Here is a 24092-nt window from a genome sequence, read left to right as displayed (position 1 = left end):
CAGATACGTATTAATGAAATACGGTTAAATTGCATTGGACACAATTATAACAATTCTGGTCTTTGAAAGTGGTCTTGTCTCCATAGCAACCAATGGAATGTCAAAATCTTGGACTCGCATCTTTTATATGAAGTGGTGCCCAAAACTGTACATTCTACATGAGGTCTAACGAATAAATTTTATTGGACATAATCATATTCTTCGATCCTGCATCGATACCCTTCTCCTTCGCGAGTCTGCTGAGAATACCGCATGGCGACTCGAAAACTTTAAAAATGTGTAACATTATTATTATTATTTGTTTTATTTAGCGCCATCAAATTCCGTAGCGCTCTACAACGGGTAGACAGCACATAACAAGTAGTATGTAATATAACAAATTGACAAAGGGTGAGGAGGGCCCTGCTCATTAGGGATTTACCTTATTCGTCCCTGAAGCTGGGTGTTTCGCTTCACGTGGCTCCCTGCTTCAGGCATGGCTGGTCCCCGGTAATACTCTCCTCCAAGGTCCTCCGTCCGTCAAAAGCTGAGGCATGGTTAGTCATACGAGTGTTTGCGCGACATGTTTGGCCAAACTTCGCCTTCCTCTGAACTCTCTCCAGAATGTCAGTATCCTTCTTGAGATGGGGTCTCAGGAACTGCCCCTGAGACTCTAGGTGAGGTCTGACCAGAGATCTATAAAGGGGGCAGAAGGAACCACCTGCCTCTTCAGCCCTGGACTGACACAGGTCACATACCTTTGTTGCTGTGGTATGAGGGGAATCGCGGTACCACTAATACACGGTCAACCTTTCTTAAGTTTACTTTGGTCGTTAGCCATTTGGTTTATCCCACTATAAATATAATATATTATAATAATATCCCTAATAAAAGTATGGGCTCCAATACTGATCCGTGGGCTAACAGTAACAAGACATTTTCTCTCTCCCCTATGCCAAATATTTTAATATGTTTTCTAAAATTTGCGTCACCTCCTCTACTCTGCAATGCCCCTATATTGCTTTTCTAGTACTTCCCCTCAAAGCAGACACCCTTGTCCAATCCATCCTCTCTAGATTTAGGAATACTAAATGTGTGTCCTCCGTTTGATCCCGCAATCTGCCCGCTGGCCAAGCCTGGACCTGATGAGTGTAAAACTGACAGCCAGTGTCCCACAGACAAGAAATGCTGCTGCTCCAACTGTGGCCTGAAGTGTGTCCCCTCCGTGCAAGGTAAGAGATTATCTAGTGCATGTATAACCATGGGTGAACCTAGAGTTTTTGGCACCCAGGGCCGATCTACAAATACTAAAATGTAAAAAAACAAACTCTTACTCACACTCACTTACGCTCTTTCTACCTTCTCCGCCGAACACCTGTCTCCTTTCTCCCTTCTTCCTTTTTCTTCTTCTGGCTTCTTTCTTTTGTCTTTCGCAAAAGGGTGGAGCCTGCAGGCACACTCTCTCACCCGATTGGAGGAACGCCAAGAGGCCAGAATAATGAAGACAGATTCTCAGTATAAGATAAGAGTACTTCTGCAAAAGGGCAGAGCCACGGGGGACAGCCACTCCCCTTCTCCAATCGGTGAGAGGGTTTGCCCGGAGGCTCCACCCTCTTTCAGATGTGCAACAAGAGCCCTGGTTCACAGAAAAGCAGAAGAAAGAAGACACAGGGAGAAGTGAAAAAAGACAAGAGGCAAGAGAAGAAGCAGAGCTGTGGGAAAGATAGGGACATGGAAGCCATAGAGAGGGAATTTCTGGGAGACTTGGGACCTCTATGTGCCAGTGTAGCACAGATTTAAATAACTAACTATATGTAGATATAGAGAGGTGAAATGGGTGCTATTTTGGGGCATAGTGGAGTTGTCACCTTGAAACCAGTGGCCTGTTCCTGTTGGTTGATCCAAAATCGGTACCAGAGATAATCTAGTTTGTCCTGATAAATATGCCCACTTTCAGATTCCTAGTAAATACTGCACCAGAATTGACTAATATGAGCGATTTCCGTCTTTCCAGTGAGACCAGGGCGCTGCCCCCCTATCCTAGCCAAGTGTAAGCTGCCGCTGCCGGACCCCCAGTGTCAGAATGATACCGGCTGTCCTGGCAAACAGAAGTGCTGTAACATTTGTGGGAAAAGCTGCTGGGATCCTGTGGAACGTAAAATGGCCACCGGCGCGTCTCGTGCTTATAGAGTGTTAATTTTCTATAAATTGGTGGTTTTTGTTGTGATTTATTTCTCCTGATTATCGCAGAGCCCGGTGGCGTTTGCCCGCTGAGTGAGGTGAATCCGGTAGGAAGCCTGCAGTGTGCGGCCGTTCTCTGCAGCCGGGACGCGGACTGCACGGCAGATGAGAAGTGCTGTCTGTCTGGGAACGGCAAGACGTGTGTCAAGCCTTCCTCAGGTAGTCATAAAGCCCCCTTTATAAAGAAAAGAAAAAAAACCACACTGGGGTCTCCAACATCCACAGCGACAGACCCTGATAATATTAACATTTGCCTTAATCCCATTTATGAATGTATATGAATTGTAGAGGGACTTTTGGGCACCGTCATACCAGCCTGGCAAATCCGTTCCCTCTGGGAAAGAGCCAGCAAGTGTTGCAGATGAAGGACATCAGTGTCCATCTGTATAACCCAGCTAGAGATCCTCGGGTGTTCCTCAGCATGTATCAGACCTCAGTAAGCATGAGATGTCAGTGAGCAGATGGGAGGCCTGAGTGATACCCCAAATGGGGGAACCTGGGACCCTCTGTTTTTTTTTTATTATCCCTGATTTTAAGACCAGACAATCTTGTTATTGGAAAGTCATCAGGACCAGCAGCTCTACACCCCAGGACCTATCAAGATAAAATTACACAATAACTGGTGGGAGGAAGGTGATACTGGTCTTTCTATTGTTCTAAGACGTGTATTCGCCAGTCAGTAATTGCAAGTTGAACAAGCTGTTCATCTTCCATCCATCCCTGACCCATAAACTCTTCTTTCCAGATTTAAAATTACGAAATGTGTGTCCTCCGTTTGATCCTGCGATCTGCCCGCTGGCCAAGCCTGGACCCGATGAGTGCCAAACCGACGTACAGTGTCCCAGAGACCAGAAATGCTGCTGCTCCAACTGTGGCCTGAAGTGTGTCCCCCCCGTCCAAGGTAAGAGATAATACCTCGCACCAGTGTGTGTACAACTACGGACGTTCGCACCATAATGGTCAGTGTTAGCGTGTATATACACAGCCCTGCGAGTTACGAAACAATACAGATTGAAATCATACAACTAACTATATATATTAAGATTAAATGCATACATATATAATGAGTCCATATTCAACGATAAGCCATAACCTTGTGAGTGCTGACAGGTGAAGTGAATAACACTGATAATCTTGTTGTCATGGCACTTGTCGGGGGGGGGGTATATTAGGCAGCGAGTGAACATTCAATCCTCAAAGGTGTGTTAGAAGCAGAAAAAATGGGCAGCGTAACAATCTCAGCGACTTTGACAAGAACTAAATTGTGATGGCGAGACGACTGGGTCAGAGCATCTCAAAAACTGCAGCTCTTGTGGGGTGTTGCCGGTCTGCAGTGGTCGGCTTCGATCAAAAGGGGTCCCAGGAAGGAAAACGGTGAACCGGAGACAGGGTCATGGTCAGCAAAAGCTCACTGATGCATGTGGGGGCAAAGTCTGGCCTGTGGGGGCAAATCCATTAGATGTGCTGCTGGAGCTCAAATTGATGAAAAAGTTAATGCTGGTTCTAATAGAAAGGAGTCAGAAGACGCAGAGCATCGCAGTTTGCTGCGTGTGGGGCTGCGGACCAGTCGGTGCCCATGCTGACACTGTCCTCTGCCGAAGGCACCTACAATGGACACGTGAGCAATGGAAACTGGACTACAGAGCAATGGAAGAAGGTAACCGGGTCTGAGGAATCCTGTGTTTCTTTAACATCACGTGGATGGCCAGGTGCCTCGTTTACCTGGAGAACACATGGCATCAGGATGCATCCATGGAGGCCCCACCTCAAAGCTTTTATTGGAGTTCACTCCTCGAGGGGTCAGGGCTGTTTTGGTGGCAAAAGGGGGACCTACACAATATTAGGCAGGTGGTCATAATGTTATGGCTGATCAGTGTAGATGGAGGCAAAATCGGTTCTATTTGGGGCATAGCAGACTTGTAACTATGGAAACTAATGGCCTCTTCCCATTGATTGATCCAAAATCAGTACCAGAGATTATCTAGTCTGTCCTGATAAATATGTCCATTTTTAGATTCCTAATAAATACTGCACCAGAATTGACTAATATGAGCGATTTCCGTCTTTCCAGTGAGACCAGGGCGCTGCCCCCCTATCCTAGCCAAGTGTAAGCTGCCGCTGCCGGACCCCCAGTGTCAGAATGATACCGGCTGTCCTGGCAAACAGAAGTGCTGTAACATTTGTGGGAAAAGCTGCTGGGATCCTGTGGAAGGTAACGCGGCCACCGGCGCGTCTCGTGCTTATAGAGTGTTAATTTTCTATAAATAAGTTTTTTGTTGCGATTTATTTCTCCTGATTATCGCAGAGCCCGGTGGCGTTTGCCCGCTGAGTGAGGTGAATCCGGTAGGAAGCCTGCAGTGTGCGGCCGTTCTCTGCAGCCGGGACGCGGACTGCACGGCAGATGAGAAGTGCTGTCTGTCTGGGGACGGCAAGACGTGTGTCAAGCCTTCCTCAGGTAGTGACAAAGCCTCCTTATATGAAACACACACAACGGGGGGTCTCCAGTGTTCACAGCCACAGACCCTGATAATATCAACTAGTATTATTTCTGGGGAATTCCTTACATTATAAGCATACATTTGCCTTAATCCCATTTATGAATGTATATGAATTGTAGAGGGACTTTTGGGCACCGACATACCAGCCTGGCAAATCCGTTCCTTCTGGGAAAGAGCCAGCAAGTGTTGCAGATGAAGGACATCAGTGTCCATCTGTTTAACCAGCTAGAGATCCCCGGGTGTTCCTCAGCATGTATCAGACCTCATCAAGCATGAGATGTCAGTGAGCAGATAGGAGGCCTGAGTGATACCCCAAATGGGGGAACCTGGGACCCTCTGTTTTCTGGTTTTTTTTAAATATCCCTGATTTTAAGACCAGACAATCTTGTTATTGGAAAGTCATCAGGACCAGCAGCTCTACACCCCAGGACCTATCAAGATAAAATGACACAATAACTGGTGGGAGGAAGGTGATACTGGTCTTTCTATTGTTTTAAGACGTGTATTCGCCAGTCAGTAATTCCAAATTGAACAAGCTGTTCATCTTCCATCCATCCCTGACCCATAAACTCTTCTTTCCGGATTACTAGGATTACTAAATGTGTGTCCTCCGTTTGATCCTGCGATCTGCCCGCTGGCCAAGCCTGGACCCGATGAGTGCCAAACCGACGTCCAGTGTCCCAGAGACCAGAAATGCTGCTGCTCCAACTGTGGCCTGAAGTGTGTGTCCCCCGTCCAAGGTAAGAGATAATACCTCGCACCAGTGTGTGTACAACTACGGACGTTCGCACCATAATGCGAGTTAAGAAACAATACAGACTGAAATTATACAACTATATATATTAAGATTAAATCCACACAGATATTATGAGTCCATATTAAGGGATCTGCTGTTAACGTCTCGGTGCCGGATACCACAGCACACCTTCAGAGCTCTAGTGGAGTCCATGCCTCGACGGGTCAGGACTGTTTTACTGTTTTGGTGGCAAAAGGGGGACCTACACAATATTATGCAGATGGTCATAATGTAATGGCTGATCGGTATATGGAGGCAAAATGGGTGCTATTTTGGGGCATAGTGAGGTTGTCACCTTGAAACCAATGGCCTGTTTCTGTACCAGAGATAATCTAGTTTGTCCTGATAAATATGTCCATTTTTAGATTCCTAGTAAAAACTACACCAGAATTGACTAATATGAGTGATTTCCATCTTTCCAGTGAGACCAGGGCGCTGCCCCCCTATCCTAGCCAAGTGTAAGCTGCCGCTGCTGGACCCCCAGTGTCAGAATGACACCGGCTGTCCTGGCAAACAGAAGTGCTGTAACATTTGTGGGAAAAGCTGCTGGGATCCTGTGGAAGGTAACGCGGCCACCGGCGCGTCTCGTGCTCGCAGTGTGTGAATTTTCTATAAATTGGTGTTTTTTGTTGCGATTTATTTCTCCTGATTATCGCAGAGCCCGGTGGCGTTTGCCCGCTGAGTGAGGTGAATCCGGTAGGAAGCCTGCAGTGTGCGGCCGTTCTCTGCAGCCGGGACTCGGACTGCACGGCAGATGAGAAGTGCTGTCTGTCTGGGGACGGCAAGAATTGCGTGAAGCCTTCCTCACATGTGGAGATGGGGTTATTGAACAATGGATCTCTTTGGACATGAAGCACCTAATACGGAAAAATAATTAACATTTACGATGGAGAATTGACCCTCTAATCCCACACTTTCCCCTCATTATTTATCATGTCTATGTCATGTCATCCTCACCATGATCCTCGTCTTTACCTCGTTCCATTTGCATTCCTCCTGTATTATCTCGCCTATTATCCGCTGTTATGATCTTTATGTAGTGAGTTTGTTCATTCACCAGTCGCTTGTTGTCCTGCTCACTACAGGATAGTAGCTCCTTAAACCATCATCTACATTGATATTTCTTTTTGGTTTTGAGTCTTTGGAGTTGGGCTTTGCTGACTTTCTAGAAAACTTAAACCATGGCTTTCGATTTGGACTTCAATTACTTAAATTACCTTAATCCTTTTTTTAGGGCTGCTTATCCTAGTCTATTCTGGATTTTTTTGTCAGAACCTTTGATGAATACGTATTTTGTATTTATATGTGACTATTTTTGGTGAGATCTCACATATATTTCGAATTACGTCTTCAATGCTAGTTTTGTAATGAACCTTTGGATTGAATAGAATACTTCCTTCAGCCTCAATTTCATGTGTCTATATCAATATCAACTTAACCACGAACCGCATAGTCACAGAGCGGGGGCGCCGAGTGCTGAAGGACGTAAGGTGTAAAAGTTGCCTGTGCTCTCTAACATCCCTTATTACAGAGCTCCAAACCGCTTCTGGAACCAGCATCAGCACATCTGTGAAGTGATGACTCCTGCTTTGCTATGTAGAAGTCTGGTGAGTGAATCTGGGTTTGGTGGATGCCAGGAGAACCTGCCATAACGCGTAGCGCCAGCTCTAAAGTTTGGAGGAGGGATGACGATCCGGGGCTATTTTTGAAGGTTTGGGCATTAACCCCTTCAATCCCCTATAGACGTACCGGGACGTCCAAAAAACGCCCACTAAGAAACCCCTATGGACGTACCGGTACGCCTAGCCCTTCGTGCAGCGTCAGGGACACATCCCTGCGACTGCACGGGAGACCAGGCTGTCGTTTGACAGCCTGGACTCCCCCCTGGCAGCAGAAGCCGGCGTCGCCCCAAATGAAACATAGGTCTACTAAAGCAAAATGTGAAAATTTCACGTTTGGAATCTATAACGCGCATGGTCCCGTTTGTGCCCTGTAATGTCCAGAAAACCACAAAAAAACTAGGCATGTGGGGTATTTCCGTAATCGGGAGAGGCGGCTGAACAATTTAGGATAGATTTCTCTGCCGTAACACATACCCTGTACAAAAAATCCTAAGAATACTACAAAATACTAAGACGCGGTGGTGAAAAAAGTGCAGGAACTAATTTCTGTGGCCACCTTTGACAGTGATTGGTGGCCAAATACCCCTGATAGGATAGCCTGGATTGTCTGCTTTACAGAAATATATACCTTTGTGGGTGTTTTTGTTTTATTTGTTTAAAATTAGAGTTGCAGTCCCATCATACCTAATGTAAAAATTTAACGGCTTTGTATAAAGTAATGTACACCTTATAGTATGTTGCCTATATGTGCTGGGAAAATATGGAAAATCTATATAAATTAGGTATTTCTGAAATCAGGACACCTGAATTGATAAATCTGGATGGAATTTTCTGTCTCTTTACCTCATTTTGTGAGGATTCAGAGGGAAAATGTCACATTTTTGCTAGTTTTTGCTAAATTTCCAGCTAATCATCCAACTATGGTATCAAAAGAAAGCTCTATCTCTCCTTGAAAAAACAATATATAGTTTATATGGGTACCCTATTCACAGGAAAAGAGAATTATCACTGAACCGACATAGCGCAAAAATTGCAAAATTGCTCCGGGCTCTGAGGTACCAAAAACCCCTGGAATTGAAGGGGTTAAACTTTTCAGTAAGAATAAACAAAAGGGAAACCACAGCGACACCAAACAAACATCTCTCCAACTACACTGAGAAACTGCTGCTCTTGGATAAATGGTGGCAGCTACTAGCAATTAAATTAATCACAATGCAGCTGGTGATAGAAGAAACCTAAAAAGCTGTTTCTGCCTGATTGCGAACTTGGAGACACCAGAGGTCTCCCCTGTAACTGGCTCAATGATCTGCCCCCCGGGGGATCAATGCTTGTTGCTGGTTTTATACAATGTTGAAAACTCACTGTAGTCATCCAGGGGGTGAGTGAAAATGATTGGCAACAATGAGAAACAATTGGCAACTACCTCCAAGTACCTCTCTCTCTTAATAAAGTCTCCGTGTGTTAACAGCAGGGAAAGAATCATAGAGACTCCTCTGTGAATCATGGGTCAGACTGGGTCCAGGGCCACGTATGTAGTGTTTCTGTAGTGTAGTGGTTATCACGTTCGCCTCACACGCGAAAGGTCCCCGGTTCGAAACCGGGCAGAAACAGTTTTTTTTTAATGTTTTACTATCACCAGCTGCATTGTGATTTAATTCATTATCGGCATCGTATTTTCCATCACATATAGTCGAAATATAAGTGATTCATTTGTTTTCGTTTACAGCATGTATGAAATAAACTAAGTGCGCTCTCATCAAAAGACAGCCATCGCTAAATCATTTTCAGTTCACAGAGAGAAATAAGCAAAACTCATATTTACTGTTCCAGATCCCTACTGCAGACACACAAAGTGCAGGAACCCCTGAATAAACCGAACAACACTCTCCTGTCTGGGGCGTAAAATGCGAGTTTGCAAACTAACAGAGATAACAACAAAAGGCCCAATTTGCACGTAAAAAAATAAAATAAAAAATGTCCTTCGAGCCGGAATCGAACCAGCGACCTAAGGATGCCTGATGCTCTCTACAGTCCTCCGCTCTACCAGCTGAGCTATCGAAGGATTGATATGTAATACTCGGAAACGTGAACATAATAGATTATAATGTGCCTCGTTTAATCCATTGCCCTACTGAGCATATTATGATTGGTGTCTCATTTAATCCATCCTATTGAGCATATTATTATTGGTGTGTATCTGTTAATCCATTCCCGTACTAAGCATGTTATAGGTGTGTCCCCTTTAATCCATTCCCCTACTAAGCATGTTATTATTGGTGTGTCCCCTTTAATCCATTCCCCTACTGTGCATATTATTGGTGTGTCTCTGTTAATCCATTCCCCTACTAAGCATGTTATTATAGGTGTGTACCCTTTAATCCATTCCCCTACTGAGCATATTATTATTAATAATTAGTATAATATTATAATTAATAATTAATATAATTAATAATATTATTAGTATTCTCATTAATATAGAAATCTATGTAAAGCATTAATAATATAATCATCTTAAAGCTGTGTCTTTGTAAAAAAATGTATGTATATTTTCGGTAATGCTACTCGGTCAAAGAGCTCTGACAATAATAGATAATTTTATCATTGGGGAAAATGACGACTTAATTGCTCAAAACATGTAAAGCAGTGCGGTGAAAAAAAGAAAAAGATATGCGTTGGCCGGGAATCGAACCCGGGTCAACTGCTTGGAAGGCAGCTATGCTCACCACTATACCACCAACGCTTGATGGGAAGGTGAGCGCGTTCTGTGTATCTGTGTATCTGTGTCTTCCAATCACAGAATATTCTGGCTAGTGGAATCTACATGATATTCATGACTACATTTCCCAGCATCCCTCACTCCGGTAAAACTACATTTCCCAGCATGCCTCACTCCCATACAACTACAGCATACCCCATGTTTGAACTTCCTGTGTTATGTGTGAAGCTTCCTTCTTAGGAAGTGAAATAAGTAAAGTGGGGGAGCTGAATAATGAGGGGAAATGAGCTTAAAGCAGGGAAAGGAAAGGCTTGGCAGTAAATGAAATAGGAAGCCATTCAATGCAAGCGGTTGAGGCCGTAAAGCGCTCAGGGATATGCAGTTTGTTCGGGATTTCCTCGTGACCGGGCAGTGAGTCCCTCACTCACACTGAGGTGACTCAGCAGCAGCAGCTGTCAATTATTTGGGGTAATTTGTCAAATTGTCCAATCCGAGACAACTGCAGATCACCCTGTCTGTGGGTCAATGATTGACCGGAAAAGAGAGATTGTATGTCGGTTTCTGCAGTGTAGTGGTTATCACGTTCGCCTAACACGCGAAAGGTCCCCGGTTCGAGACCGGGCAGGAACATGTTTTTCCTCTTGCACTGTGATATAATCCGTTATTATTATGTTCTGTATCATACATGTAAAGTTTTAGTTACAGTTCCGTTTATTTTCAGAGGCAGTTATAAGCAAAGCCCCTATGTATATTCCCAATGAGCTCCTTGCTGAGCGCATGGCTACCCAGAATCCCCTGCAGCACCATAAAGTCATTGTACTGGCTGTCTGGGCATGATATGAGTGTGATTGATTGTCCAAACAGAGACTGGGTTTGCTGCAGATCGCCCCGTCTACGGGTCATTTACAGACCGGAAGGCGTGCTGTGCATGTTGGTTTCCGTAGTGTAGTGGTTATCACGTTCGCCTAACACGCAAAAGGTCCCCGGTTCGAAACCAGGCAGAAACATGTTTTTTTTTTCAACCAGCTGCCCTGTAATATAATCCGTTATTATTTTCCTAGAAAGGATACCTCACTATGATTCTTATACAACTTATAGTCAGTAGCGTACCTAGCGGGCATCCGCCCTGGGTGCCGCTATTCAGAGGGGTGCCACCACCCCGGCACCCCTCCAAAGACGAACAGTAATGTCCGCCGTAGAGGCGCAGCCTCTGTTGGGGTGATCAAGGATCTCCCTCTAACTGGCTTAAAGCCAACCAAGGGAGCGGGAGGTCTGTTAATGCAGACATCCGATCCTGCTCCCGCGCTCTGCGTGCGGCAACTGATGTTATGCGCCGGGATTTGATGTCATATCCTGACGCACAACACTGAAGCTGCGCCCACTGCCTTCCACGCTCACTGCAACGGAAGGACACAGAAGAAGAAGAGCCAAGAGGGAGAACGAAGAGGAGGAAAAGGAGTTGTAGCGGGAAAAGTGACAGCATGTACTGGCTGCCTGGGCATGATTGTTGTTGATTTTTTATTCAATTTTAGTGTGTTAACCACACTTTTATTAAAAGTAAGTAACACACCAAAATTGGACAGAAAAATTCAATAACAATTTTAATTGTGCCGTGAGGTTCGCCGTCAGGAGTTAAAGGGTCGTGCAAAAGACTCTATTGGTCACCTGCAGGGACCTCCCCTACAGGCGACCAATAGACTCGCATGGCGAAACTTGGCCTGGGAAGGCCATGCACTTTGAGAAATGCTGCTGTAAGAAATGAAGGATGCCTTTAAAATGGGACATTACATTTTATACATAATATTTTTGGGAAGATTTGGGTTCCTGTAAGGTGAGATATCTGGTTTTACAATGTTAGGTCATTTGCACTACAAAGGGTTTGGAACAAAAGCTCCAACAGAGCTAGGATAACCTCAGGGGGTCAAACACCTGAAGCAGGAGATGTATTTTAACATATATGTGTGTATCTTCACATAGACTCTCTATCTCCTTCATAATTGGGTCATACTGTAAATCTCTGGAAAGAGGGGTTGGGTGAACCTGGGAGGTAAAAGGAATTCTGGACTAGTTAGGGGCTGTAATAGTCAGAAGAGTCTAAGAAAAGAGAGCGCAGCGAACAGACGTTTTACTGTTTTGGTGGCAAAAGGGGGACCTACACAATATTATGCAGATGGTCATAATGTAATGGCTGATCGGTATATGGAGGCAAAATGGGTGCTATTTTGGGGCATAGTGAGGTTGTCACCTTGAAACCAATGGCCTGTTACTGTACCAGAGATAATCTAGTTTGTCCTGATAAATATGTCCATTTTTAGATTCCTAGTAAAAACTACACCAGAATTGACTAATATGAGCGATTTCCGTCTTTCCAGTGAGACCAGGGCGCTGCCCCCCTATCCTAGCCAAGTGTAAGCTGCCGCTGCCGGACCCCCAGTGTCAGAATGACACCGGCTGTCCTGGCAAACAGAAGTGCTGTAACATTTGTGGGAAAAGCTGCTGGGATCCTGTGGAAGGTAACGCGGCCACCGGCGCGTCTCGTGCTCGCAGTGTGTGAATTTTCTATAAATTGGTGTTTTTTGTTGCGATTTATTTCTCCTGATTATCGCAGAGCCCGGTGGCGTTTGCCCGCTGAGTGAGGTGAATGCGGTAGGAAGCCTGCAGTGTGCGGCCGTTCTCTGCAGCCGGGACTCGGACTGCACGGCAGATGAGAAGTGCTGTCTGTCTGGGGACGGCAAGAATTGCGTGAAGCCTTCCTCACATGTGGAGATGGGGTTATTGAACAATGGATCTCTTTGGACATGAGGCACCTAATACAGAAAAATAATTAACATTTATGATGGAGAATTGACCCTCTAATCCCACATTTTCCCCTCATTATTTATCATGTCTATGTCATGTCATCCTCACCATGATCCTCGTCATTACCTTGTTCCATTTGCAACCCTCCTGCATTATCTCGCCTATTATCAGCTGTTATCTGTTAGGATCTTTATGTAATGAGTATGTTCATTCACTTTTCAGTAAGAATAAACAAAAGGGAAACCACAGTGACACTCTACAGAAGTGACAAACAGCTTAATTGGGGCAAAACAAACATCTCTCCAACTACACTGAGAAACTGCTGCTCTTGGATAAATGGTGGCAGCTACTAGCAATTAAATTAATCACAATGCAGCTGGTGATAGAAGAAACCTAAAAAGCTGTTTCTGCCCGATTGCGAAAGTGGAGACATCAGAGGTCTCCCCTGTAACTGGCTCAATGATCTGCCCCCCGGGGGATCAATGCCAAACTGCCACCTGTCTAAACCAGGCTGCCATGCAGCGTGCAAACCCTGTGCCCCAAACGTAGGCCTGATCTCACCTGAGGCAGAATATATTGCTGGTTTTATACAATGTTGAAAACTCACTTTAGTCATCCAGGGGGTGAGTGAAAATGATTGGCAACGATGAGATTTAAATCCACCCCCCTCTAGAGTTAAACCTACATCCCTGGAGCATCAACCGGTCTCTCTTAATAAAGTCTCAGTGTGTTAACAGCAGGGAAAGAATCATAGAGGCTCCTCTCTGAATCATGGGTCAGACTGGGTCGGGGGCCACATATGTAGTGTTTCTGTAGTGTAGTGGTTATCACGTTCGCCTCACACGCGAAAGGTCCCCGGTTCGAAACCGGGCAGAAACAGCTTTTTTTGTTTTCGTTTACAGCATGTATGACATAAACTAAGTGCGATCTCATCAAAAGACAGCCATCGCTAAATCATTTTCAGTTCACAGAGAGAAATAAGCAAAACTCATATTTATTGTTCCAGATCCCTACTGCAGACACACAAAGTGCAGGAACCCCTGAATAAACTAAACAACACTCTCCTGTCTGGGGCGTAAAATGCGAGTTTGCAAACTAACAGAGATAACAACAAAAGCCCAATTTGCACGTAAAAAAAATAAAATAAAAAAAAGTCCTTCAAGCCGGAATCGAACCAGCGACCTAAGGATGCCTGATGTGCTCTACAGTCCTCCGCTCTACCAGCTGAGCTATCGAAGGATTGGCAAGGGCTGTGTCTGAAACCTGGCGTATTATAGTTTTAAATGTGTCCTCCTGTCATCGATTCACCTACTTATTGGTGTGTCTCCTTTAATCCATTCCCCTACTGAGCATTTTATTATTGGTGTGTCTTCTTTAACCCATTCCCCTACTGAGTATATTATTATTGGTGTGTCTCTGTTAATCCATTCCCCTACTGAGCATTTTATTATTGGTGTGTCTCCTTTAACCCATTCCCCTACTGAGTATATTATTATTGGTGTGTCTCTGTTAATCCATTCCCCTACTGAGCATTTTATTATTGGTGTGTCTCCTTTAATCCATTCCCCTACTGTGCATATTATTGGTGTGACCCCATTAATCCATTCCCCTACTAAGCATGTCATTATAGGTGTGTCCCCTTTTATCCATTCCCCTACTGAGCATTTTATTATTAATAATAATATTATTTGTATTCTCATGTTCCTTTAATGTTACAGAATAGCAGACAGGTGGTGGCTCCTGTGGGTATCTGTGGCAGATAGGCTAGAAGCTATTCTGAATCAAAGACTAGGACTGACGAAGGTCTGCACAGACCAACTAGCTCTTATAATATGTTAAATTATATTTTCCGATCCTACAGGACACAGATCAAAAAGTTTCACACGTCCCTGGGGGGGCTTGAACCACTAACCTTTCGGTTAACAGCCTAACGCGCTAACCGATTGCGCCACAGAGACAGCAGTGAACGCAATTGTTTGCTTATGAGCCTTTCAGCATGTTCTTTGCATGGGTGCATATTTATGTAAAATATTTAAATGCTTCAAAAAGCAAGATGTTGCACTGAGGGGGTCACAATTTTATTGCACAAGAGGTTGAACTTTCAGCTCACCTCTCAGGTTGCAGACTCAGAGGGCAGATATCTGAAACTAAGGGGCAATTTATTTTGTCCTTCTTTGTGGCCTCTATCCTCAACATAGAGTTCTGAGATATGATCTCATATCCTAGCACTCCATGTCCTAAAAGGTGCACAGTCCCCTTCAATGCAATCTATGGAGGCCTATGCGTGCTCCATGTAAATGGGCATTGGGGAATTGAGCGGAACTAGACAGGCTGTAATTTTCCTACCTTCAGCCTGGGAAAACAAAGACAGTGAGAACAGCCACAGACCCTGATAATATTAACTGGACCCGATGAGTGTAAGACCGACGTCCAGTGTCCCGGAGACAAGAAATGCTGCTGCTCCAACTGTGGCCTGAAGTGTGTCCCCCCCGTCCAAGGTAAGAGATAATACCTCGCACCAGTGTGTGTACAACTACGGACGTTCGCACCATAATGCGAGTTAAGAAACAATACAGACTGAAATTATACAACTATATATATTAAGATTAAATCCACACAGATATTATGAGTCCATATTAAGGGATCTGCTGTTAACGTCTCGGTGCCGGATACCACAGCACACCTTCAGAGCTCTAGTGGAGTCCATGCCTCGACGGGTCAGGACTGTTTTGGTGGCAAAAGGGGGACCTACACAATATTATGCAGGTGGTCATAATGTTATGGCAGATCGGTATATGGAGGCAAAATGGGTGCTAATCAGGGGCATAGTGGAGTTGTCACCTTGAAACCAGTGGCCTGTTCCTATTGGTTGATCCAAAATCTGTACCATAGATTATCTAGTTTGTCCTGATAAATATGCCCACTTTTAGATTCCTAGTAAATCCTGCACCAGAATTGACTAATATGAGCGATTTCCGTCTTTCCAGTGAGACCAGGGCGCTGCCCCCCTATTCTAGCCAAGTGTAAGCTGCCGCTGCTGGACCCCCAGTGTCAGAATGATACCGGCTGTCCTGGCAAACAGAAGTGCTGTAACATTTGTGGGAAAAGCTGCTGGGATCCTGTGGAAGGTAACGCGGCCACCGGCGCGTCTCGTGCTCGCAGTGTGTGAATTTTCTATAAATTGGTGTTTTTTGTTGTGATTTATTTCTCCTGATTATCGCAGAGCCCGGTGGCGTTTGCCCGCTGAGTGAGGTGAATCCGGTAGGAAGCCTGCAGTGTGCGGCCGTTCTCTGCAGCCGGGACTCGGACTGCACGGCAGATGAGAAGTGCTGTCTGTCTGGGGACGGCAAGAATTGCGTGAAGCCTTCCTCACATGTGGAGATGGGGTTATTGAACAATGGATCTCTTTGGACATGAAGCACCTAATACATGGTATTAAAAATAATTAGCACATCGGCTTTGTGACCGAGAATTGACCCTCTAATCCCACATTTTCTCTCATTATTTATCATTCTCGTCATTACCTTGTTCCATTTGCATCCCTCCTGCATTATCTCGCCTATTATCAGCTGTTATCTGTTATGATCTTTATGTTTTTACATTGATATTTCTTTTTATATTTGAGGCTTTGGCTTTGGAGTTGGGCTTTGCTGACTTTCTGGAAAACTTCAACCATGGCTTTCGATTTGGACTTCAATGACTTAAATTACCTTAATCCTTTTTTTAGGGCTGCTTATCCTAGTCTATTCTGGATTTTTTGTCAGAACCTTTGATTAATATGTATTTTGTATTTATATGTGACTATTTTTGGTGAGATCTCACACATATTTCGAATTACGTCTTCAATGCTAGTTTTGTAATGAACCTTTGGCTACCTGGAATAAAATAGAATCCTATTCCTGGTGGCTAATTTCATTAATACAGCATACAAGGTTCTATATCAATATCAACCTAACAGAAAGGTCAACAAGAAAGTCAGATAAAGACTCTTACCTATAATTAAAAGTATAAGCAAGTCATTTTTATTACAATTTCTTTTCAAAAATATGCTGATTTTTTAAAAAATGTTCTAGTTTGTGTATAATGCTTTCAGGCACCTTTGCAACAAGTCAGTCTGTGAAATTTCTGCCCTGCTAGATGTGTCCCAGTCTGCTGTAAGCGCTTTTATTGTGAAGTGGAAGCTTCTAGGAGTAACTACTCAGCCACGAACCGCATAGTCACAGAGCGGGGGCGCCGAGTGCTGAAGGACGTAAGGTGTAAAAGTTGCCTGTGCTCTCTAACATCCCTTATTACAGAGCTCCAAACCGCTTCTGGAACCAGCATCAGCACATCTGTGGAGTGATGACTCCTGCTTTGCTATGTAGAAGTCTGGTGAGTGAATCTGGGTTTGGTGGATGCCAGGAGAACCTGCCATAACGCGTAGCGCCAGCTCTAAAGTTTGGAGGAGGGATGATGGTCAAGGGGCTATTTTTGAAGGTTTGGGCATTAAACTTTCCATTGAGAGTAAACAAAAGGGAAACCACAGTGAGACCAAACAAACATCTCTCCAACTACACTGAGAAACTGCTGCTCTTGGATAAATGGTGGCAGCTACTAGCAATTAAATTAATCACAATGCAGCTGGTGATAGAAGAATCATAAAAAGCTGTTTCTGCCCGATTGGGAAAGTGGAGACACCAGAGGTCTCCCCTGTAACTGGCTCAATGATCTGCCCCCCGGGGGGTCAATGCCAAACTGCCACCCGTCTAAACCAGGCTGACATGCAGAGTGCAAACCCTGTGCCCCAAACATAGGCCTGATCTCACCTGAGGCAGAATATATTGCGGGTTTTATACAATGTTGAAAACTCATCCAGGGGGTGAGTGAAAATGATTGGCAACAATGAGATTTAAATCCACCCCTCTCTAGAGTTAAACCACCCCCCCCCCTGGAGTATCAATCCAGCGCGCCCTACTTGCAAGTACCGGTCTCTCTTAATAAAGTCTCCGTGTGTTGACAGCAGGGAAAGAATGATAGAGGCTGCTGGGTCAGACAGGGTCAGTTGCCATGTATGTGGAGTTTCTGTAGTGTAGTGGTTATCACGTTCGCCTCACACGCGAAAGGTCCCCGGTTCGAAACCGGGCAGAAACAGGTTTTTTTTTTATGTTTTACTATCACCAGCTGCATTGTGATTTAATTCATTATCGGCATCGTATTTTCCATCACAAATAGCCGAAATATAAGTGATTCATTTGTTTTCGTTTACAGCATGTATGAAATAAACTAAGTGCGCTCTCATCAAAAGACAGCCATCGCTAAATCATTTTCAGTACACAGACAGAAATAAGCAAAACTCATATTTACTGTTCCAGATCCCTACTGCAGACACACAAAGTGCAGGAACCCCTGAATAAACCGAAAAACACTCTCCTGTCTGGAGCGTCAAATGCGAGTTTGCAAACTAACAGAGACAACAACAAAAGCCCAATTTGCACGTAAAAAAAATAAAAAATAAAAAATGTCCTTCGAGCCGGAATCGAACCAGCGACCTAAGGATGTCTGATGCTCTCTACAGTCCTCCGCTCTACCAGCTGAGCTATCGAAGGATTGACGAGGGCTGCCTGAAACCTGAATGTGATAGATTTTAATGTGTCCCCCCCCCCATACTTATACTGAGCATATTATTATTGGTGTGTGTCTGTTAATCCATTCCACTACTGAGCATTTTATTATTGGTGTGTCTCCTTTAATCCATTCCCCTACTGAGCATTTTATTATTGGTGTGTCTCCTTTAATCCATTCCCCTACTGCGCATATTATTATTAATAATAATATTAGTATTCTCATTAATATAGAAATCTATGTAAGGCATTAACAATACCATAATCTTAAAGCTGTGTCTTTGTAATTTTTTTATGTATATTTTCGGTAATGCTACTGACAATAATAGATAATTTTATCATTGGGGAGAATGACGACTTGTTCAAAACATGTAAAGCAGTGCGGTGAAAAGAAAGAAAAAGATATGCGTTGGCCGGGAATCGAACCCGGGTCAACTGCTTGGAAGGCAGCTATGCTCACCACTATACCACCAACGCTTGATGTGAAGATGAGCTCGTTTTGTGTATCTGTGTCTTCCAATCACAGAATATTCTGGCCGGTGGAACCTACATGATATTCATGACTACATTTCCCAGTAGTGATGTCCGGATCATGAACGAATCGTTCATTTGATCCGGTTCTTTTTAGTGATCCGGATGAATCGGTTCACTAGACTGAACGATTCATTTGTAGCGGTTCAGTCTGTGAATCATGCAGCTGTAACCTGATCCTAGAGCTGTGAGTCATCTGCAGAGCACTCAGACACAGACTCTGGGGTCAGGTTACAGCTCATTAATTCACACAGGAACGATGACTCATAGAGTCAGAGAGTCGTTCAAAGAGTCGAATGATCCGAAGAGTCGAGTCGAATGATCCGAAGAGTCGAGTCGAATGATCCGAAGAGTCGAGTCAAATGATCCGAAGAGTCGAATGATCCGAAGAGTCGAATGATCCGAAGAGTCGAATGATCCGAAGAGTCGAATGATCCGAAGAGTCGAATGATTCGAATCTTACAGGGATCCGGATCTTACAAGGATCCGAATCTTACAGAGATTCGAATCATTCAGAGAATATTACTGATACCATACTTTTATAAATAAATACATTAATAATGTTCACACTGCCCCCAGGATTTAGATTCCCCTGAGTTTGCCCCCCTTTACCTATAACTGCACCTACAGTTAACTTTATTAAATTAATTAAATTAACCCTCAGTCATCAGCATAAAATTAACCCTTATACCCCATCAACCATAACTGCCCCTGAAATTAACCGTAAAGATCCCATTAACCATAACGGCCCCTGAAATTAACCCTAAAGACCCCATTAACCATAACGGCCCCTGAAATTAACCCTAAATACTCCATTAACCATAACTGCCCCTAAAGTAATTGCATGTACTCCAGATAAATTACCTAATAAATTGGTATGGTTGATGGGGTCTTTAGTGTTAATTTGGGGGCAGTTATGTTTAATGGGGTGTTTAGGGATAATTTAGGGGCAGCTATGCTTAATGGGGTCTTTAGTGTTAATTTAGGGGCATTTATGCTTAATGAGGTGTTTAGGGTTAATTTGGGGGTAGTTATGCTTAATGGGGTCTTTAGTGTTAATTTAGGCGCAGTTATGCTTAATGAGGTGTTTAGGGTTAATTTGGGGGCAGTTGTGCTTAATGGGGTCTTTAGTGTTAATTTAGGGGCAGTTATGCTTAATGAGGTGTTTAGGGTTAATTTGGGGGCAGTTATGCTTAATGGGGTCTTTAGTGTTAATTTAGGGGCATTTATGCTTAATGGGGTGTTTAGGGTTAATTTGGGGGCAGTTATGCTTAACGGGGTGTTTAGGGTTAATTTAGGGGCAGTTATGCTTAATGGGGTGTTTAGGGTTAATTTGGGGGCAGTTATGCTTAACGGGGTGTTTAGGGTTAATTTAGGGGCAGTTATGCTTAACGGGGTGTTTAGGGTTAATTTAGGGGCAGTTATGCTTAATGGGGTGTTTAGGGTTAATTTGGGGGCAGTTATGGTTAATGGGGTGTTAAGGGTTAATTTTAGGGGCAGTCATGGTTGATGGGGTGTTTAGGGTTAATTTAATGGTGAGGGTTAATTTAATACATTTAATAAAGTTAGCTTAAGGTGCAGTTGCAGGTAAAGGGGAATGTAAATCCTGGGGGCAGTGATTATTAATGTATTATTTATAACAGTATGGTGACATTCTCTGAATGATTAGAATGCCAATGAAGGCAGAGAGTCGTTCAAAGATCTGGATCTTACAATGATCCGGATCTTACAATGATCCGGATCTTACAATGATCCGGATCTTACAATGATCCGGATCTTACAGTGATCCGGATCACTGTAAGATTCGGATCCCTGTAAGATCTGAATCTTTCAACGACTCTCTGCCTTCATTGACATCACTGGAGGAAGGGGGGGAGGATTCATAATGAAAGGGGCGGGGCCAATCGTTAGTGTGCCTGCACGGAGTTACTGGAAAACAGTAACGCCGTGCAGGCACACTGAGTGATCCGAAGATCCGGATCATGAATCGGATCATTTCAGTGAACGAATCGAAATGATCCGATTCACTTTAATGATCCGAACTTCCCATCACTATTTCCCAGCACCCCTCACTCCGGTAAAACTACATTTCCCAGCATGCCTCACTCCCATACAACTACAGCATACCCCATGTTTGAACTTCTTGGGTTATGTGTGAAGCTTCCTTCTTAGGAAGTAAAGTGGGGAAGCTGAATAATGACGGGGAAATGAGCTTAAAGCAGGGAAAGGAAAGGCTTGGCAGTAAATGAAATAGGAAGCCATTCAATGCAAGCGGTTGAGGTCGTAACCTTTTTCCAGTAACTCCGTGCAGGCACACTAACGATTGGCCCCGCCCCTTTCATTATGAATCCTCCCCCCTGCCTCCAGTGATGTCAATGAAGGCAGAGAGTCGTTCAAAGATTCGGATCTTACAGGGATCCGAATCTTACAGTGATCCGGATCACTGTAAGATCCGGATCACTGTAAGATCCGGATCACTGTAAGATCCGGATCATTGTAAGATCCGGATCTTTGAACGACTCTCTGCCTTCATTGGCATTGTAATCATTCAGAGAATGTCACCATACTGTTATAAATAATACATTAATAATCACTGCCCCCAGGATTTACATTCCCCTTTACCTGCAACTGCACCTTAAGCTAACTTTATTAAATTAATTAAATTAACCCTCACCGTTAAATTAACCCTAAACACCCCATCAACCATGACTGCCCCTAAAATTAACCCTTAACACCCCATCAACCATGACTGCCCCTAAAATTAACCCTTAACACCCCATTAAGTATAACTGCCCCCCAAATTAACCCTAAACACCTCATTAAGCATAAATGCCCCTAAATTAACACTAAAGACCCCATTAAGCATAACTGCCCCCAAATTAACCCTAAACACCTCATTAAGCATAACTGCCCCTAAATTAACACTAAAGACCCCATTAAGCATAACTACCCCCAAATTAACCCTAAACACCTCATTAAGCATAACTGCCCCTAAATTAACACTAAAGACCCCATTAAGCATAACTGCCCCCAAATTAACCCTAAACACCTCATTAAGCATAACTGCCCCTAAATTAACACTAAAGACCCCATTAAGCATAGCTGCCCCTAAATTATCCCTAAACACCCCATTAAGCATAACTGCCCCCAAATTAACACTAAAGACCCCATCAACCATACCAATTTATTAGGTAATTTATCTGGAGTACATGCAATTAATTTAGGGGCAGTTATGGTTAATGGAGTATTTAGGGTTAATTTCAGGGGCCGTTATGGTTAATGGGGTCTTTAGGGTTAATTTCAGGGGCCGTTATGGTTAATGGGATCTTTACGGTTAATTTCAGGGGCAGTTATGGTTGATGGGGTATAAGGGTTAATTTTATGCTGATGACTGAGGGTTAATTTAATTAAGTTAATAAAGTTAACTGTAGGTGCAGTTATAGGTAAAGGGGGGCAAACTCAGGGGAATCTAAATCCTGGGGGCAGTGTGAACATTATTAATGTATTTATTTATAAAAGTATGGTATCAGTGATATTCTCTGAATGATTCGAATCTCTGTAAGATTCGGATCCTTGTAAGATCCGGATCCCTGTAAGATTCGAATCATTCGAGTCTTCGGATCATTCGAGTCTTCGGATCATTCGACTCTTTGAACGACTCTCTGACTCTATGAGTCATCGTTCCTGTGTGAATTAATGAGCTGTAACCTGACCCCAGAGTCTGTGTCTGAGTGCTCTGCAGATGACTCACAGCTCTAGGATCAGGTTACAGCTGAATGATTCACAGACTGAACCGCTACAAATGAATCGTTCAGTCTACTGAACCGATTCATCCGGATCACTAAAAAGAACCGGATCAAATGAACGATTCGTTCATGATCCGGACATCACTATACAGGATTTCTGTTGGAGCAGCAATTCTCATTGGAAAGATGGCATCTTGTAATCTGTAAAAGGGACACGCGGAGATCCTGGGAATTGGACAGACAGTTAGTGCTCCAGCCCTTTAGAAAGGAAATTCCTTACATCTTTTGACAAGAGACCTTTAACATCTGGAGATTCCCACGGATGTTTTTTGTTTGTGTTTTTCTTTGTTTACTTTAATGCTGTTTTGTGTTCTCTTTTTGTTGTTTTCTTTTTACTGATATTTTTGTATAAAAGCACTGACACCCTTTAATTTAGATTAAATATAAAATTAATCAGTTTTGTCTTTGAGCTGTAATTTTGAAAACGTATCTTTCTGAGACTTTTCACGTTACCATTTTTCTAATTTGGACATTTTATGTTTTTCAGCTAAACTGGGCTTTTCTGTTCTTGGAGTAGTTTATGGGGTTGCCAAAGCTTTGCTAGGTGTTTTTTTTTAAAAAAACTTACTTGGTGATTGCAGTGTTGGGGACACGGGGTGAACTTTTCAGGGTAACATGGGGTTGCTCTGTGACATCAGTGAGAGTGGAAAGTGAACCTGTGGGCTGGTTTTTCCATGAACCCACTAACCACTAAATCATGTTCCTTTAATGTTACAGAATAGCAGACAGGTGGTGGCTCCTGTGGCAGATAGGCTAGAAGCTATTCTGAATCCAAGACTAGGACTGATGAAGGTCTGCACAGACTTATTGGATCTGATAATATGTTAAATTATATTTTCCAATCCTACAGGACACAGATCAAAAAGCATTACACGTCCCTGGGTGGGCTTGAGCCACCAACCTTTCGGTTAACAGCCGAACGCGCTAACCGATTGCGCCACAGAGACTGTTTGTGTTGGAGAGCGCTTGTTTGCTTATGAGTCTTTCAGCACGTTCTGTGCATGGGTGCAACTCGCAGAAAAGTTATGTAAAATATTTGAATGCTGCAAAAAGCAAGGTGTTCAGCACTGAGGGGGGTCACAATTTTATTTCACAAGAGGTTGGACTTTCAGCTCACCTCTCAGGTCGTGGACTCAGAGGGCAGATATCCTCCATCCTCACCATAGAGTGCTGAGAAATGATCTCATATCCTAGTATTATTTCTGAGAAATTCCTTACATTATAAGCATACATTTGCCTTAATCCCATTTATGAAGTCATATATGTAATTGTAGAGTGAATTTTGGGACACTGCAAGTGTTGCAGATGAAGGACATCAGTGTCCATCTGTATAACCCAGCTAGAGATCAGCAGGTGTTCCTCAGCATGTATCAGACCTCATCAAGCATGAGACTTCAGTGAGCAGATGGGAGGCCTAAGCCTGAGTGATACCCCAAATGGGGGAACCTGGGACCCTCTGTTTTTAGAAAATTATCCCTGATTTTAAGACCAGACAATCTTGTTA

General features: G+C 43.7%; 11 non-coding genes across 11 annotated transcripts; 5 read left to right on the top strand and 6 right to left on the bottom strand.

Annotated features, from left to right (window-relative positions):
* Nucleotides 1-8673: 8673 nt before the first annotated feature.
* TRNAV-CAC (transfer RNA valine (anticodon CAC)) lies at nucleotides 8674-8746 on the top strand. The gene has a single exon. It is a non-coding gene; the product is annotated as a tRNA-Val (tRNA).
* A 367-nt stretch (nucleotides 8747-9113) lies between these two features.
* Nucleotides 9114-9198, bottom strand: TRNAY-GUA (transfer RNA tyrosine (anticodon GUA)). Its single transcript is given in 2 exon segments — nucleotides 9114-9149; nucleotides 9162-9198. It is a non-coding gene; the product is annotated as a tRNA-Tyr (tRNA).
* Nucleotides 9199-9804: 606 nt separating this feature from the next.
* On the bottom strand, nucleotides 9805-9876 carry TRNAG-UCC (transfer RNA glycine (anticodon UCC)). Its single transcript has one exon. It is a non-coding gene; the product is annotated as a tRNA-Gly (tRNA).
* Nucleotides 9877-10409: 533 nt separating this feature from the next.
* TRNAV-AAC (transfer RNA valine (anticodon AAC)) lies at nucleotides 10410-10482 on the top strand. The gene has a single exon. It is a non-coding gene; the product is annotated as a tRNA-Val (tRNA).
* Nucleotides 10483-10786: 304 nt separating this feature from the next.
* TRNAV-AAC (transfer RNA valine (anticodon AAC)) lies at nucleotides 10787-10859 on the top strand. Its single transcript has one exon. It is a non-coding gene; the product is annotated as a tRNA-Val (tRNA).
* A 2598-nt stretch (nucleotides 10860-13457) lies between these two features.
* Nucleotides 13458-13530, top strand: TRNAV-CAC (transfer RNA valine (anticodon CAC)). Its single transcript has one exon. It is a non-coding gene; the product is annotated as a tRNA-Val (tRNA).
* A 275-nt stretch (nucleotides 13531-13805) lies between these two features.
* On the bottom strand, nucleotides 13806-13890 carry TRNAY-GUA (transfer RNA tyrosine (anticodon GUA)). The gene is given in 2 exon segments: nucleotides 13806-13841; nucleotides 13854-13890. It is a non-coding gene; the product is annotated as a tRNA-Tyr (tRNA).
* A 3818-nt stretch (nucleotides 13891-17708) lies between these two features.
* TRNAV-CAC (transfer RNA valine (anticodon CAC)) lies at nucleotides 17709-17781 on the top strand. Its single transcript has one exon. It is a non-coding gene; the product is annotated as a tRNA-Val (tRNA).
* Nucleotides 17782-18151: 370 nt separating this feature from the next.
* Nucleotides 18152-18236, bottom strand: TRNAY-GUA (transfer RNA tyrosine (anticodon GUA)). Its single transcript is given in 2 exon segments — nucleotides 18152-18187; nucleotides 18200-18236. It is a non-coding gene; the product is annotated as a tRNA-Tyr (tRNA).
* A 420-nt stretch (nucleotides 18237-18656) lies between these two features.
* TRNAG-UCC (transfer RNA glycine (anticodon UCC)) lies at nucleotides 18657-18728 on the bottom strand. The gene has a single exon. It is a non-coding gene; the product is annotated as a tRNA-Gly (tRNA).
* A 4733-nt stretch (nucleotides 18729-23461) lies between these two features.
* Nucleotides 23462-23535, bottom strand: TRNAN-GUU (transfer RNA asparagine (anticodon GUU)). The gene has a single exon. It is a non-coding gene; the product is annotated as a tRNA-Asn (tRNA).
* Between the last annotated feature and the right edge of the window lie 557 nt (nucleotides 23536-24092).

This window comes from Sceloporus occidentalis, unplaced genomic scaffold (genome assembly GCF_023333645.1).
Source record: "Sceloporus occidentalis isolate IW3139 unplaced genomic scaffold, rSceOcc1.0.p SCAF_111, whole genome shotgun sequence".
NCBI classification, from domain to species: Eukaryota; Metazoa; Chordata; class Lepidosauria; order Squamata; family Phrynosomatidae; genus Sceloporus; species Sceloporus occidentalis.
This window is presented reverse-complemented; position numbering and strand designations above follow the sequence as displayed.